The sequence below is a fragment of the Felis catus genome, chromosome F1 (genome assembly GCF_018350175.1).
Source record: "Felis catus isolate Fca126 chromosome F1, F.catus_Fca126_mat1.0, whole genome shotgun sequence".
NCBI lineage: Eukaryota > Metazoa > Chordata > Mammalia > Carnivora > Felidae > Felis > Felis catus.
In genome coordinates, this window is record NC_058384.1 from 4,592,049 (window position 1) to 4,609,195 (window position 17,147).

A 17,147-nucleotide genomic window follows, 5' to 3' on the forward strand; every position below is an offset into this window, starting at 1 on the left:
CCTGGGGTAAATTCCTAGCAGTGCTATTGCTGGGTCATAGGGTAGGTCTATTTTTAATTTTTTGAGGAACCTCCATCCTGCTTTCCAGAGCGGCTGCACCAGTTTGCATCCCCACCAACAGTGCAAGAGGGTTCCCGTTTCTCCACATCCTCGTCACCATCTGTAGTCTCCTGATTTCTTCATTTTAGCCACTCTGACCAGTGTAAGGTGGTATCTCAGTGTGGCTTTGATCTGTGCTTCCTTCATGAGGAGTGACGTTGAGCATCTTTTCACGTGTTGGTCGGCCATCTGGATGTCTTCTTTGGAAAAGTGTCTATTCATGTCTTCTGCCCATTTCTTCACTGGATTATTTGTTTTTCGGGTGTGAAGTTTGGTGAGTTCTTTATAGACTTTATACTAGCCCTTTATCTGATATGTCATTTGTAAACTGCCTTTTTAAGTTGTTACCCATGACCTTTTGGTGGTGCTCCCCAGGCTGGACTTGCCTGGAAGACCAGGATTTCATAAGACAAACATGGTTCCGTTCCAATTCCTGGTGACCACCCTTGGATCTCACTCTATATGCTGCCACACAGCCCAAGGAGGAGGAATATTCGTTCTTGTCTCTACTCAATCACGACATTAAAACCATAATGTACTTGGTGTCCAGAGTCCTCAATACTGATGGCTGTGACAGATACAAAGTGAGCTGAGGACAGAACCAGATTCTGCTATCAATTACGTAGGAATTTGGTGTTTCTGCTCAGCTGGGACGCATGTGAGGAAACTCCCCTGCCCCAAAAGAAAGAGTTGACATTTCTTTATAATGGAAGAAATCTGTTTCCACTTAAAATATTGCTGCCAAGGGTTCGCATACTATATAATTATTTTTTACATGCCGCTCTCGGTTTTGAAGATAGACACATGTGGATTTTGGAATCCGTGGCACTTCAAGTCACAGCATGATTTCCAATGGGGAGGCCCCCTGTTTGGGTGACCTCCTCCCCACTTCTCCTTTTCCCCTCCTGTTTTCCTACCTTGTAAGAGATCACGGAAGTTTACTTAGGGACCACTTCCTCTTACTCTCAAGAGACGTCAGTTGGCCTCATCCTGTCCTATCGTCCGACGTGAAATAACTCAATGTTCTGTTCCAGCTGGCTTGCTTCCCAATCCAAGACAGTTTAGTGATGAAACACGGCACCCCCAGAATTCAGGAAGATCAGCGTCCTTTCTTGTGCATAGACAGCCGATGCTGGGTTAATCTTGCGGCTTCCCCGTCTCACCAGCCCCTTCCTCTGCCGGCTATGTGTGGCCAAGGGCAAGTTCAGTGCTGAACGCTGGTGCTGAGCCCCCTTCCCTCAGCCTTCTTTCTGCATTTTGTGTGCTTCCTTTCTGCATGCCTTTGCTTCCAACAGCCAGTACCTGCTGCTCTGTTTTCAGAGACTTACCCTTGGGTTGCTGGAGACTTGACTGGAAGTCTCTGGGATTTACCTCTCTCTGCAGCCTTACTGGGTGGTCGGGGAGTATGACGGCCCCAGCTCCACTGCCCAGCTCAGGACCCCTCTGTGCCGGAGCTCACACACCAGAGCTCCCCAGCAGGAAGGATACAGAGATGGACCTTTCCTGGCTTCCCTTTCTGTTTCCCGCCTCCCTCGCTCCCTCACCCGTTCCCCAGGGACCACATTCTTATTCAATCACTTGCACAGACATCCTCACTTAGGGATCTGCTTCCGGGGAACCCAACCGAAAACAACAGGTCACCTAGTATGCCCTTGGTTCATTTGGGGTGCGCTGGAAAGGCTCGTCCCTCCTCGACACACAAGTGCACAGGCACCCAGGTGGGACAGTCACACGCAGAAGGATTTCACACCCAGGCAGGAAGCAGCTTTCACGTCTTCTTCCACCTTTGTGGCAGCGACAAAGGCCACCAGGCCCGGGGATCTCGGCCTGTCCCCTGCAGCAGCAGAGGGAGCTGGGGATGTGCCTCTAATAGTCCAGGCTATGTTTGTTTGTTTGTTTGTTGAGTATTCTGAGAAGGTGATAGCTAGCTCACACGTGTGAGGATTAAATGAGATCACCGAACCCGGGGCCTGGCTCACAGCAGGCACTCAGTCACTGCCGGCCTGCCGAATCGGAATCCGCACTTGGATGATGCGCTTTGGGTCAGAAGTGACCCGAAACCCGTTCAAGGAGCCAGATGCCTCAGTAGCCGGGCTCTGCCCCAGCGGCGTCTGCCCGTGCCTGTGGATTCCTCGCATTTCCAGGGACAGGAACCAGATGCTATCATAACTGCATGAAAAAAATGGTCCCTCACCAAGAAAAAAGGCCCTTGACGGACGTTATGGAGGCTTTATGAGCCATCAAGTGCAACAGCTGGATAGTTCCAGGGAACGTTTCTACCCAGCGACTGTTACGCAGCAGGCGATGTTTTAGTATCTTTTCCCCTCTGTTTAATGCGCTGTTCACCTTCTGCCGGGATTCTTAGCCTTGATTATCAATCTCCACATAAAAATATAGGAACGTCCTCTTCTTCTTCCTCTCCTGGGGTCTCTCTGGCTTGCCCGTTACGGTCGGAATCGCGCACTCGTTAGCTGAGCGGACTGGAACCTTCACTCCCGGGAGCCAACAGATGACGTGGCGGGAGTGGGGGGCGTGGGGGCAGGGCGAGAAAGCAGGAGGAAGCAATGACCATTCTGTCTGGAGCATCGGAAAGTGACAGAGTGACGGCCAGTAAGAAGCCAGCCACAGCGGCAGACTCTTACTCAGTTGTGGCTGCGGTGTAGACATTTTAGGGACGAAGTCAACGTTTTCCCTAAACTGTACCCTTCTATTCTTTTGACAAAGGACACCTGGGGGCTGTGTCTGTGGGAAGCCACCAGGCTTCCCCGTGTCTTCACTTTCGCACCTAGACCCCTGCGTTTTCCACGCCCGGTGCCTTCCTGGTGGTTAGCGCCGGACAGCAATGCCCACACGCTCCGCACCCCTGTTCACGACGGCAGTAGAGATGTTGGCGGTAGTTCACAGTCCCCAAGCGGCACTCTGCAAATTCCACCCAAGGCCAAGGAGAGAACACCAGGCCATCCCTGCCCTCTTTCCGAGTGACTGCACTGGTCTGGATTTTTATTCCTTCCTGTCTTGCCTCCTTTTGGACGGGAAAAGTTCCCAGGTGCTAGGGAACTGCCCAGCGTCTGTTAAGCCGACATTTGAAGAGGGTACCGGAGGTCACTTTACACCAGGCTGACCGCGTGTCTGCTTCCCAAGGGACACGGCCAACCCACGTGACCACTCCAGACTTGCCGAAGGGGCTTCTAGATCCTGGCCTGTTCTCAGTGAACTTTAGGCATTTATATCAGCTGATCTTGATAAAAATGCTCAGGATAACGTAGCCACTTGTTTAAACGCTGTAGAAAAGACTATTTCAGAAACATACTAGAACAGCCATGCTATTGGATTGAAACTCAAAAGCACTGGGCTAAGAATTCCATCTCTTCCGGGGCTCCTGGGTGGCTCAGTCAGTTAAGCATCTGACTTCGGCCCAGGTCATGATCTTGTGGTTTGTGAGTTCAAGCCCCACATCGGGCTCTGTGCTGACAGCTCAGAGCCTGGAGCCTGCTTCGGATTCTGTGTCTCATTCTCTCTCTGCCCCTCCCCCACTTGTGCTCTGTCTGTCTCTCTCTCTCTCAAAAATAAATAAATGTAAAAAATTAAAAAAAAAAAAAAAGAATTCCATCTCTTCCTTTGCAAGAAAGGAGGCTGTCACCCTCCAGGGCAGAGAAGGTGGGGGCTTGCTGCCCCACCCCAGCTCTGTCTAATAGCTTCCAATCAGCCCACCGTCTGTGAATGAACCTGAACCTGAAGGCTTAATACATGCTCGCTCGGTCACGGCTGTGCCTTTGGCATGTGGAGGCCAGCCTGCTTTGTTTTCCTCCTATGCAGTCTCTTCCCAGTCTTAAGGAATGACTCCAAGATTTAATGACTCATCTATCTACATGTCAAGTGAGCCACTCAGATTCCCTCCCAGACCTTGTCCTCTGGACTGAAGATTTCTTCCAACAGCCTACTTACTCTCAAAGAGACATCCCTCTACCCCCTCGGTAGTTTCGGCTTCTCTTTCACATGTTAAAGTATATTTATTAAAACTTCTTGGGGCGCCGGGGTGGCTCAGTCGATTGACTGTCCGACTTTAGCTCAGGTCACGATCTTGCGGTTCGTGGGTGTGAGTCCCGCGTTGGGCTCTGTGCTGACAGCTCAGAGCCTGGAGCCTGTTACCGATTCTGTGCCTCCCTCTCTCTGACCCTCCCCCGTTCATGCTCTGTCTCTCTCTGTCTCAAAAATAAATAAATGTTAAAAAAATTAAAAAATATATATATCCATTTAAGAACTTCTAGGTTCTAACAAATTTTTCTTCAGTCCAAGGACAAGGTGATACCTTTCACTGCATCTCCAATATCCTTTCTAAAAACGTCCAACAAACTTTGCTAGTGTTGGTTTCTCTGGTCATGATCTTAGACTGAATCTTCCAGCGACTAAGTCCTTAGGTTCTTGTCCTCAATTATAACCAGTTTCTCAACGTCTCCAATCCCGTAAGGACAGTTTGAATTGCTTTACCGAAAACACGGCTCCTTGCTCTCTAAGTTTTCCTGCTTGCGTCTTTACCTATTTATTCTACCTTGACAATATTTTATTACCTGGAGGAACTTAGTTTTGTGCACACATGTGGAGATTTGCCATGGTACTTTCTTATCTTGATCCTTTGCAAAAAATCTTAAATAAGGTTCAATATGTTTTCCTAGGGGTTCCTAGTATTCACACTCCCCCCCCAGAGAAGATGATCCTTTATCTAAACTCTTTATTTACTCTCTAAGACAATCCCCTCTCCAGCTCAAAACATCTTCTCTAGTGCCCACAAACCCGATCGACTTAGCTTTAGTGAGGTCTAACTGACATGTAATAAACGGTGCATGCTCAAAGTATATAATTCGGTAAGTCCTGTCATATATGCACCTGTGAAACCATCACAAGATAGCAGATGTATCTGTCATCCCCCAGAGACCGTTTGTTATCTGTCCCTCCCTCCCCATGGGCAGTCAAGCACTGATATGTTTTCTGTCATTGCAGATTAGTTTGTATTGTCTATAATCTTATATAAATGAAATCACGCCATATGTACTCTCCTGGTTTGGGTTGTGGGGGTGGGAGGGGGGGAGGGGTCTGGCTTCTTTCACTCACTGTAATTATTAAGATTCATCAGTGTTGTTGCATCAACCAATAGTCTGGACGGTCTGAATAGTATTCCATTGTGTTGACAGACCACGTTTTGCGCATCCATTTATCAGCTAGTGGACACCTGCATTGTTCCCTGTTTGGGGTTACTACGAATAATATTGCTATGAATGTTCCTGTCCCTCCACCGCTCTTTGGGGAATACCCAAGAGTGGAAGGGCTGGGTGGTACGACAGTGGAAAATCATTTCTACTACTTCCGGTACGACATATTTTTAAATGGCTTCTAAAAATCGAAATAAAGTATATCCTCTCTTTCTCCTTTATATATGCATTTTCTCCAAAACAAAACAAAAACAACTAAAGATAGTCCTCAAAGAACAAAACGAAGAAGTCAAAGGCCATGGGGCCCCGAGGGTGCCCATAATTCTTTGTCCACGAGGACCGCTCAGCCTTGACCCCTGTAGAATGGCACACAGCAGCTACGGGCAGGTGACGCTCAATCCCTTGGGGATAGGAGGAAAAGTAATTTCTCACTCCTGGAAGCCCTGTGGTGGGCAGGTGCTAAAATATTTATCAATCACATTCAGCCCACCAGCCCTCCTGGGTGTATTATTTGAGTACATGGAGGAATTTATGGCTCAGAACAGAACGGAAAATAAAGAAGACTTTCCTGTGTTTTGTCTCTGATGCTGTTAGACTTGTTTTGAAATTTACATAAAATAAAATTGAAACAAATACACAAAGGGAGAGAAAGAAGCCAGAGACGAGAGTCAGTTAAAAAAGAGGGAGGTCAGAGGAAAAAGAGAGTAGGACCAAAGTCTTAGAGTCCATGCTTTAGGTAAATCATTTCCCTCATCCTGACATTTTTTAAGCACCGTGAAAAGACACGGGGAGAGTCACTGCTTGGGTTTCGAAGCCATGATGCAAGACCCCATCCGAGCCGTCACCCTCGTGTCTTTTCCATGACGGGGGCAATCACAGGTTCACCAATTGTGATTTTGAAGTTCCAGGTGTATAGGAAATAGACTTGGGTTTTTTTTTTGTTTTTTTTTTCCTTTAATTTATGAGCTCCAATAGAAACAGACGTAAACGGGGATATTTTTCCTGGCTGTGTAAGGAAATCCTAGTAATGTTGAAGTTTACCGCAGCGTGAACATCCCTTTGCTTCCCTCCCCCACAACTAAGCAGGTCCCAGGCTCCGTAAATCAATCTTCCTCACGTGCCCGGCCTTAAAGGAAATAAAGAACATACAATGTAGTAAGTCCACCACGGGCCTTGGAGGCTGTGGTTGGCAATCGGGACCACAGGGGAGGCTTAAAGATTAATGGTGTCTATCTTTATTTTCTCTCTCTTTAACATGAACGCGAAAACAAAGTGCACGGCATCTTAAGTAATGAATGATAGAGGCTTCTCCAACTTATGCAAAAGACACAAAGATTAAGTTGAACACGTCACCAGGCGGAGACGCTACAGAACAAGGGATGAAGATGGGGCCAGCAGAAGTGTGCCACCCAAGGCCCGGCCAGCACACCCCCTCGGTGGCCTGATCGGCAAGACTCCGCTCCAGCAGCAGCCCCATCAAGTCTCCGTACACACTTGATGAACCGCACGGAACGGAAAGGACTTTCCAGTGAACCTCCGTGCTGAGTCTAGGTTTGGTGGCCAGTTTGGCTAGGCTATGGTGGCCAGTTGTTTGGCCAAACACCAGCCCAGATGTTCCCAGGAAGGTGCTTTTTACCAAACTCTTTTTTCTTTTAATGTTTATTTTTGAGAGAGAGAGAGACAGACAGACAGACACACTGAATCCAAAGCAGGTTCCAGGCTCTGAGCTGCCAGCACAGAGCCCAACGCGGGGTTCAAACTTACGAACCGTGAGATCATGACCTGAGCCGAAGTCAGACACTTAACCGACAGAGCCACCCAGGCACCCCCGGGGTGGGGGGGGAAGGTGCTTTATTAGATGTGATGGACATTTAAATCAATAGATTCTGAGTAAAGCACATTCCCTTCCATCGTGTTAAATTTTTTTTCATATTTATTTTTATTTATTTATTTTTTAGGGAGAGAGAGAGTGGGGGAGGGGCAGAGAGGCAGAGAGAGAGAGGGAGAGAGAATCCCAAGCAGGCTCCACACTGTCAGTGCAGAGCCTGATGGGGGGCTTGATCCCACGAACCGTGAGATCATGACCTGAGCTGAAATCAAGAGGTGGACGCTTAACCGACTGAACCATCCAGGTGCCCTGATGTTAAAGGAAACATCATGTTAAAGGAAAGTGCTCGCCTCAGGTACACAGTTGGGCAAAGTACTTAGTTCCCAAGGAACGGGGACCAAAAGGAAGCCCCAGCCCTCGGGGCGTGGCGTCCAAGGCAGGGAGCCCAGTTCTTTCTCTCCTGCCCTAAGCAGAGATGCTACTTTCACAGTGGAACTGAGCTTTGCTGCCACACAGGTGACCCACCCCAGGAGAGATGGGAGGAGGCTACCAGACGCCCCAGGGGGCACTCACCAAACACTGACCGAGCGCCAGCCCCATTCTAAGGTTTGAGGATGCCACTAGGGAACAGAGAGACAAGTGCCTCTTTCTATGGATCCTACACGCTAGAAGGGGAGACAGGCCATAAGCCAGTAAGCAAATGAATGAATAAGATCGCTTCTGATAATAATAACAAGAGCTGTGAAGTCACCTCTGACATCCAAACAACCACTCGACTCAGGGGGAGTGATCCTGGGAGTTCCGGGGTTCTCTGTTCTGAACTTCCAATATATTGTTTCTAAGTGCCCAGTAATGGGACTGAGGATCCTCTGGACTGAGAGCTCCTTGAGGGCACTGGCTGCCCATTTGCTGTCTTTGGTGTCTAATGTAACGCCTGGCATATAGCATGGACTTGAAAATGGTGGACGGACAGATGAACGGATGGATGGATGGATGGATGAGTGAATGAGTGAATGAAGACATACTGCCAGTATCTTATGCTGGGCGTCCTTAGAAGCATCCCTGGATGAGGATGAAAGTGCTGGGAGGGTTAATTGGCAGGTGGTTCCCGGAAGCAGGAGTAGGGGCGTGGGAGTGAGACCGGGAGGGAAGGAGGCCACCACAGGGTTCATTATCAAGGGGCTGCTGATCCAGGGGCAGCTGGGGCTCAGTCCTACTGGGAAATCTGGACCATGGATCAGGGTCAGAGTGGACTAGGCCTCAGCAATGTCCCAACCAATGGGCAGGGGAGCTGGGGTAACTACCCCCACCTCCCGTCAGTCTTATGTGGGAGCTGTTTCCAACAGGATTTCCTCCCTGGCACTCTGGCCGGCCCCACGCTTGAGCGAGGTGGTCTCCGGCAGCCAGGGAAAACCCTGGGGCAGAGTCACAAGGGCGGGGGACCTCGGGAGCTACAAGGTTTGGTTCAGTGAACCATGAGTGGTAGGCACAGGGGGGCAGAGGTCAACAGTGCCTGCTACCACCAGCTACGTCCATCGCGTGAGTTCCTGAGGGGCCCGGAGACAGTGGTGTGTGAGGGGCTGCGGGCCCCGGTGGGGGAGGCTCCTGGGAGACCCCAGCCAGGACTCTATGACATGTTGGCTAGTAACCCTCCTCCACTCCCTCTCTCAACTTTACCCTGATACCTAGAGGCCCTGGAGGGTGGGAACAAGGTGTCATTTTGAGTTTAAAATACTTGCAGGTGGCTAGGGCATGTAGCAGGACTTAAGACTTCAGTGTTTCTTCATCCCTAGGGAGCGTCGCTAAAATTCGGCACAGCCAGGCTGGGGAAACACTCTGCCCGCTCCGCGAGGGCCATCTTGCCACCTTCAATCGAGCACCAAGGAGACAGAGATGATAATAAAGGAAAATTTATTTGGGAAAAATGAACCACATTTATTTTTTGAGGCACCTAAAAGACTAGAAATAAATTGTGAGTGATGGTCCACATTTATTCTCTTTTATTATCATTATTATTCAGAGCGGCCTGCCTCACGCTGATTACACCCTTTTCACAACAGGCCCCAAGACAATTCGTCTCCCTTTGTCACGGCCAAGGCCCTTTTTCCCCTTTGCTAGAGTTTAAAAGGACAAACTATGGACTCTTAAGGCCTGGGTGTTGGAGGGTGCCAAGGAAATGACACAGGCCATTATTTCTAGACTCTTGAAATGGCGTTTCCCGAATTTCAGTGTATTTCATGACAAACACACCAGGTTCCAGGAACAGCACGTCATTACGGTGTGATGCTAAAATCACTTCGGCCTAAGCTAAAGGGAAAGCCGATAATCAGAAGCAGTGTGCTGCAGGGAGGGGCGCCTGGGTGGCTCAGTCGGTTGAGGAGCTGGCTCTTGATTTCGGCTCAGGTCACGATCTCACGGTCGTGAGATCGAGCCCCGCGTCGGGATCCGTGCTCAGGGTGGAGCCTGCTGAAGACGCTCTCTCTCTCTCCCCACCTCCCTGGCCTGCGCATGCGCACGCCCTCTCTCTCCTCTTAAAAAAAATGTGTTGCAGGGGCGCCTGGGTGGCGCAGTCGGTTAAGCGTCCGACTTCAGCCAGGTCACGATCTCGCGGTCCGTGAGTTCAAGCCCCGCGTCAGGCTCTGGGCTGATGGCTCGGAGCCTGGAGCCTGCTTCCGATTCTGTGTCTCCCTCTCTCTCTGCCCCTCCCCCGTTCATGCTCTGTCTCTCTCTGTCCCAAAAATAAATAAACGTTGAAAAAAAAATTAAAAAAAAAAATGTGTTGCAGAATCTGTGTTGAAATCAATAATGATAAAAAAAATTCCATTTATGTTTTAGCCATCACAATTACTTTTCCCACGAATACTAGCGCTCCGAATGATAACTCTGAGGCAGCATAATAAATTACACGATTTTCAAGTACACTCCCGCGGTTGGTTTTTTGTTTTTTTTTTTTTTAAGTTTTAGCTTCTTTAAGCATTTCAGTCATTTGAGAAGCAAGACAGGCCTGAGTTTTTCAAGCGTGGTTGGTTCCCTGTTTCAACATTCACTTATTGAGCTCCTGTTGTATACAAGGCATGGGCGAAGAGCAGGGCAGCCAGGGGTGGGGTGGGGATCGGACAGGCACTGTTCTCATGAGATCTACGCCTTAATAATCAGATAGAAGAAAAAGAGAAATTCATCATTTCCATTTTAGAGGCAAGAAAATAAAAATCCCACCTTCAGGGCCACCCCCCCCCCCCCCCGCCACCGCAATATAAAAAAGCAGAGACTTCACCGGGTCCCTTCGCGCTTCAGTTCTACGTGTTTCTCACCAAATTAGTATCACGATGTCCCTAACTTCCTCCTTCCTATCCCCTCAATGAGAAGCCAATTTCTTGTTCAGTGGATAGACCGCGCTGTGGACAGATTTGTGTTTTCGTCGACGAAATGATTCAGCAGCACAGTGAACCCCTACCCGGTACCGCATAAAACAACACGTCTTTCGTTTCTATAATGTCTTCCACATGATTTTATCCCCAAATGCTTTACATGCTTCACCAGGACAGCTATAGAATTAAAATAATAAATCAAAGCAGGGGACAAAAAGCGAAGAGGTTTAGTCAAGGGAGGAAAAGACAGGCTTGCAAGGAGACAGGAAGAAAAATGGGCATACCTTGCCGCACTGTGCAGGTCCTGCCTCCTTCCTCTGCTTTAACTCTTTGATTGTTTGTTTGATTGTTTGTTGGTGTGTTTTGCCCCAGGCCGGGCCACCTGCCCCATCTCTTGCAAATCCTCCTCTGAAAAAGACTACCAGGCACTCACTCTCTCCTAAGAATCCCAATTTCCCAAGGATGCCTTCTTCGGGCTTTGTTCTGACTCCGTCTCCCCAAAACGTCCTAAAGCTAAGAGGGGAATTTAATCCCTGAGCACGAGGTCTGAAGTCAAAGGGAAAAGGTGTGAAATTCTCAAAGAACTTCGGTGGAGGAAAATCTGGAGACTTGCCTGCCCTCCTCCCTTTTCGTCTGAGATTCATTTGTTCATTCAACTAACGCTGAAGACAGTAGGCAGGTGCTGTGTGGGAGGAGGGAGACAGAGAGACAGGATGCCTTTACTTTTACACAGGGAGGTGAGGGAGGGCATCTGAGCAAAGATCTGAAGGAAGGGACGGCGGAGCCGAGCAGAAATCTGGGGAAAGGGCAGAGGGAACAGAAAGAGCAGAGCTTCGGAGGAGGGGATGGTCTCGCGCTCTCTGAGAAAGTACGGGGACGTGGGTGTGCCTGGAGGTAAGCAAGAGGGAGGGGGGGAGGACGGGGGAAGAGCAGATCGCAAGTCCCTGGAAAACCTTCAGCTTCGACTCTGAGTGAGGTACGAAGCGGTATTTTAGCAACTTACAAAATTAGAAAAATACAAAGCCGTCGGTCAAAATGTTTTCCTCTGTAGCTTCTGTGGCGCGTGTGCTTTGCATCGACCTTGGCCTCACTGTCCGATCCGTGTTTTCGTTTCCAGATTTAAGCCATGGGATAACAAGAGGGCCAACTCATGGGGGGCTCTTGAAGTTCAAATTTGCGTAAAGTACTCAGAATTGTGTGCGGCATAGATGAAACCCTCGATAAATGTCGCCTGGTTACATTTAAATGAGGAAGCACTGAGCACTACCACTCCGGCCTGGTGACCTGCTGGGACCTCTGCGGCAATTGTAAAGGTCAGGCGTCACACCTCAGAGACAAACACTGTCCACACGGGGCTCAGGAGCATAGTTCACCGCAGAGGAACCAGGCACCGTCGGCGACTGGCAACACAGGTGAGCCACAAGGCGAGGTTGTCCTCGGGAAGCTGCATCGGGTGGGGCTCAGTTGGTTGACTACGCATTTCTAACTCGCCTGAAGGGGGTTTATCTTTTGGTTTTATAGCCCCAGAAAAAAATCCAACAGTAAGAAGAAAAACACCGGAAGAAAGGAGGGAAGGGAGGAGTAACTAAGAAGTCTATTACCTGCGACTTGGGGAGGACTGAGGAGCAGGCAGCTGGGACCTGGCCAAAGCCGATGGTGAAAATGAATGAAAACGCTGAATACAATGGAAGCAAAAGGGGAAACAGTCTCTTTCTTTGTTGACTAACCCACGGTCCACACTGGGGCTGGAAGAGGGAGGATGCGATGGCCCGGAGTCCATTCAGAAAGAGTGGAGGATGGACAGAGACCGGACATGACTTCATTAGTGTATGCTTTTAAAATCCACTTCCTGGGGCGCCTGGGTGGCTCAGTTGGTTAAGCATCCAACCTCAACTCAGGTCGTGATCTCACGGTCTGTGGGTTTGAGTCCTACATCGGGCTTGGCACTGGCAGCTCAGAGCCTGGAGCCTGCTTCGGATTCCTTGTCTCCCTCTCTCTCTCTGCCCCTTTACTACTTGTGCGTGCGCTCTCTCTCTCTCTCTCTCTCTCTCTCTCTCAAAAATAAATAAATAAACATAAAAGAAAAGAAAAGAAAGGAACTATTTCCTGGTCACTAGCCCAGGGGAAAAAGTGCCACGTAAGCACCCTGTAACGGTGGGCGTGACAAAAGTCGTCCACTCCATAGGGAATGTTGAGAATTCGCTGGGTTTCCCAGGGAGGGTAGAATATTCCATCCCTTTCCGTTGCTGCCATCTTAATGTCGTCTGCAGGATCTAGACGACGTTTACAAAGTGCTCTCGCGTTTCCACGTGATCCTCACCACAACCCTGCGGAACAGACGCGACGACCGCCATATACCCGTGACCACCGCCAGGTAACCGAGGGAGCGTGCTTCCAGACATCAAGTCACTCGCCTCAAGTCAGAACGTCCGTGGCCGGTTGTGGATTCCACCTCGGACTACTTCATCTTTCTCTTGATCCGATACCCTTCTTCTCCGCCCCCATCCCGACACTGGTAAAAAGAAGATACTCAAAATGTGCAGTGAGAACCAGAATGTCCAACCGTGAGAATACCTGAGCTTCCTCGGGCTCACTGCGATTGCTTTGCCTTCGAACAGCCACACCGAGGCATGAATCGGGTTTTCAACCATGGCAGAGCTGCGCAAATGATTTCCAGATGTTGCAAGCCGACTGCCAACACACCAACAGGCCAGCATTCAGACAAAGGGCTCGTTTAATCAGAAACTGCCCTGTTCTACACGATCCCTGCAGCAGGAGGTGGGAAAGGGCTGCAAACACTGGCCATTTTCTAAAGTGCAGATCACCACCTCCGAAAACGTGCAGATCGCCGGCCCCGAGTGGTGCGGGCCAAGCCATGAATGCCGTTTCTGTTATGGTCCACACACCCCCAACACAGAGCGGTTCTGGAGGCTGTTGGGGTTGGTCCTGGATGTTAGGGTTATCCATTTCAAGCGTTTCAAGATTTTTTTTTTCTTTGAACACAGAGAATAGTGTAGACTTTGAATTACGGCCACTTTTTCTTCAGTGCTTTCACTGTCTCTCGTAAGCAATCGAGGATTTACTTTTTCATGCAGCAAACACCTGAGACTGTTTCCTTGAGCCCCTGACATCTGATGGCACTCAATATACATTTGGCTCCTCTTAATGTGTCCCTTTCATACTGCAACAGATGCGTGTTCAAGCGGAACTATGTTCATACGGGTAGGATTCCTACAAATTCGTTTCATCCATATACGTGAGCAAGAGTCCCCTCTTTTCCGAGAAGGCCACGGAGGTTTTCTAAGAAAAGCGAGCTTGACCTGCCCAGAGTAAATAAACAAGAAACCCAGAGGGTAGGGGCTTGGCCTCCAATTCAGGCCTTCAAAACTGCTGCCCTAAGCTGTGCCAACAAGCCCACACTGTACCTCTGTGTAGCAGATGGACAGAGAGGCCCTCAAGGATTGAGGGAGCCCAGAGGGAGGACCTCAGCTCGACCAGCATGGTGGTGGCTGCATTTAAGCCTCACCCGCCCCTCTAATTGTCGTTGTTGTCCCAGGAGCAAACAGCATGATTTTGCATGCCGACTCCAACCACAAATGTGCCACAGGAAGTCAGTGGAAGCCTCACTTCCGGGGGAGGGGCATGGAACAGGCCAACGGGGAGCTGGAGCGGGCCAGGGAAGGGTCTAACTGGGGGAAAGCGGGGAAGGAATCGACACCAGGTCAGAATGAGATTCCGGCGAGGGGGTAAGTGTAGGTACCATAGGCTTCAGTGAAAACAAGAGACAGCGAAAGCATAATACAGCAAAGTTCCGCGACATGAGCCCCTAGAAGCTCTCCGTCTTCCCTAGAGGCGTCATTCCATTAGAACAGACACTAACATGGGAATTTACTCCAACCCCACAGTGAATCGTTAAGAAAGAGCCGGATCTTGAGCGCGCAGCTCCATTTTCTGCCTCCTACATCACCCGAGACCAACCGGGCTGTGTTTGGCATAGTTTTCCTCTGGTGCTAATCGCTCAAGTGCTCATCAGAGGAAGATGTGAGCATCCCTCAGGGGGCACAGTACCTGACGGAAGAACACGAGGACCACACGTAGTCCCGTGCTCCGTCTCGTCCTCCTCTGACTTCACAAACTCTCAGCATAAAACCAAGCACTACTGTTGTGTGTTCACACGGCCTGGGACTAAAGAAAGGCTTCGCTGTACGACATTATATATGAAAAGTGCGTGCTGGAGCGGAGCAACAAGGCACTGTTTGCCTCGGCTGCTGGCAAGAATGTGCAGAGGGCTTTTAGGCAGGACCTTCCCGTAACAGAAATAGCTGTGCATACAGAGCACGCGTCCACACAGCACTAAGAGGAGGTGTCCCGAGGAGGGTGATGAACGGATCAACCCGGTCCTGAAGCCGGGGCCTCGGAGCCAGGAGACAGCTCTTGCAGCTTGACTTAGCCCCTGACCCTAGGACCCAAGCTGGTCTCGGTTTTAATGCCTGGAAGACCAGACAAATCAGTCACGAACAGTCGGTGCCGCGCGCAAGGGGCTTGGAGAAAGCAGTTAGGTAATGGGAGGAGCCGTCGATACGCAAAGGTGAAAGAAATCGCATGACAGGTCGAGCTGGACGGAAATATAATAACATCCCTGACGAACGAATGACGGAAGGAAATGAGGAATAAGGCAAGAGAGGAAGAGAAAGCAGAGCGAATGGATCCCACAAGATGTATGTGAGGGCACCCCGATATTGCAGAGAACACCAAAATGCCCCCAGAATATTCCAAACCCAGGACAGACGCACGTTTAATCAACAGCAGAAAACTGCTTCGAGGTCAGAGTCTTCAAGAAGAGAATCAATGAGTTCAAAATTACCCCATTACTGGAAAATCAGAGGCAGAGAAGGGGGAGGGAGAAGCATTAATGAATGGGATGGACCCAAGAGTGAGCAAACGGATGCACCCTAAAGGGTTTGGAGACGCTGAGTAACCAGAGGGAATCAAACCTGCGCCAACAGATTTGGAGACATTCACATTTCCGCTACGAAATTAGGGAAAATTTAAAAAAAAAAAAACAAAAACATTGATAATCAAAGATGGCCTCTATATAATCGTACTAAGAAGTCTGATTTGACTGTAATAAGAAGTCATGGTCTTCCAGACGTTGTGAACGCAATACGAGAGCTGTAAACAAAAGAGGCAGTAGTAAGACATGACACTCAAGACACATGCCCACCAAGCGCCCAGATATGGCGGCACCAGCTCTGCGGGACTGGAACCTGCCTTTGCAAAGCTCACGTGACAGCTGGTAGTTTTCACCGTTTTCAAACACTTGCTCTGAACAGAGAGGAGACTCCTCCAGATGCTCATTTCCTTCACGGATAAAAACGACAACACAATTCTAAATGGCCATTCAAGGTTATTTGGGAAAGAACATCAACGTGAAGACCGGAGGTCAGCTGAAAGATTCGTCTGATTTACCAGGATATCCAAGGCAATCGGACGCATAATCCAGAATTTGGTCGCTGCTCTTCAAATAAAAACAGATTCCTTGGGCTCAGCCTGCAATGCTGGGGATCCACCCAGGAGGTCTTCCTGGGTTTCACGTTCCGTACATAATTAAGTAAATCTTCACCCAAAGTGAACAGCCAACAAATGCAAAAAACCTAATCACACCCTACTCTGCCATTTCCCAGCACTGTGGGAGCAGGAAGATTCCCTCCTTTGTGAAGTTCAAAGTCAACACACAACAGCCACCCAACTTGATGAGAATTGTGCCCGTCTTTCTTTGGTTACTACGACTATTTATGTTTTTAGTATGAGGTTACTATTTTTCCCCCCCAAAAAATGTTTTTCAAAAACCAGGGCACGGAAATTCTAAAGCACAGACAGTCTACCACGATGCTGCTATTTCAAGAAATAAAGAAATTCTGGGAAGATAAGGATCAAAGGACAAAACGTTCCGAGCATCAGCATTTTCTAAAGCAGGCGCCTCTCAAACTATCTGTGGTGAGGAACCACTTTTTCTTTGATTTTTAAAAATTTTTTTAATGTTTACTTATTTTTGAGAGAGAGAGAAAACATGAGCAGGGAGGGGCAGAGAGAGAGGGAGACACAGAATCCGAAGCAGGCTCCAGGCTCCGAGCTGTCAGCACAGAGCCCGGCGCGGGGCTCGAACTCACAAACCATGACGAGATCATGACCTGAGCGGAAGTCAGACGCTTAACCGACGGAGCCCCCCCAGGCGCCCCTCTTTAATTTTCATTACATTCAAAATACAAGCTCCACTTCGTTATTCCCAGGTCCTAATGGACATAAAATTACTCTTGTGAACTGGCTGACCGAAGTTTCTAAATGCTTCCTCTCAACCTCTACGCCCGTCACAGACCGGGAACGGCCCCGCAGACCGCACGCCTGGAGTTGCTCCGGCCAAAGGTATCCTTACTTATTCAGAACTGGAACTCTTATCTTATAGACGTTGTATCAGAAATGCAGCAAAGTCCACCCGACCTTTCCGCAGAGCTCTAGAAAGTAAATATTGACAGAGAAAGGCTGAGATCACAAAGAAAAGTCGGTGTCTACAACCCTCAACAAAAGAGTTCACCCCTACCGGAGGCCACCTGTACTGTCGCCTTACCCAGCTTTACTTTATCGGAG

General features: G+C 49.2%; 1 protein-coding gene and 1 long non-coding RNA gene across 4 annotated transcripts in view; one reads left to right on the forward strand and one right to left on the reverse strand.

Moving 5' to 3' along the window:
- The window catches only part of LOC123382831, a 28,872-nt gene extending 19,274 nt beyond the window's left edge, over window positions 1-9,598 (forward strand). For both annotated transcript variants that reach the window (XR_006591863.1, XR_006591864.1), the window contains exon 3: window positions 8,928-9,598. This is a non-coding gene — a long non-coding RNA (uncharacterized LOC123382831). The remainder of the gene's footprint in view (window positions 1-8,927) is intronic.
- KIF26B (kinesin family member 26B) overlaps window positions 1-17,147 on the reverse strand; it is a 477,608-nt gene that overhangs the window by 236,145 nt on the left and 224,316 nt on the right. The gene's annotated exons all lie outside the window — the stretch shown is intronic.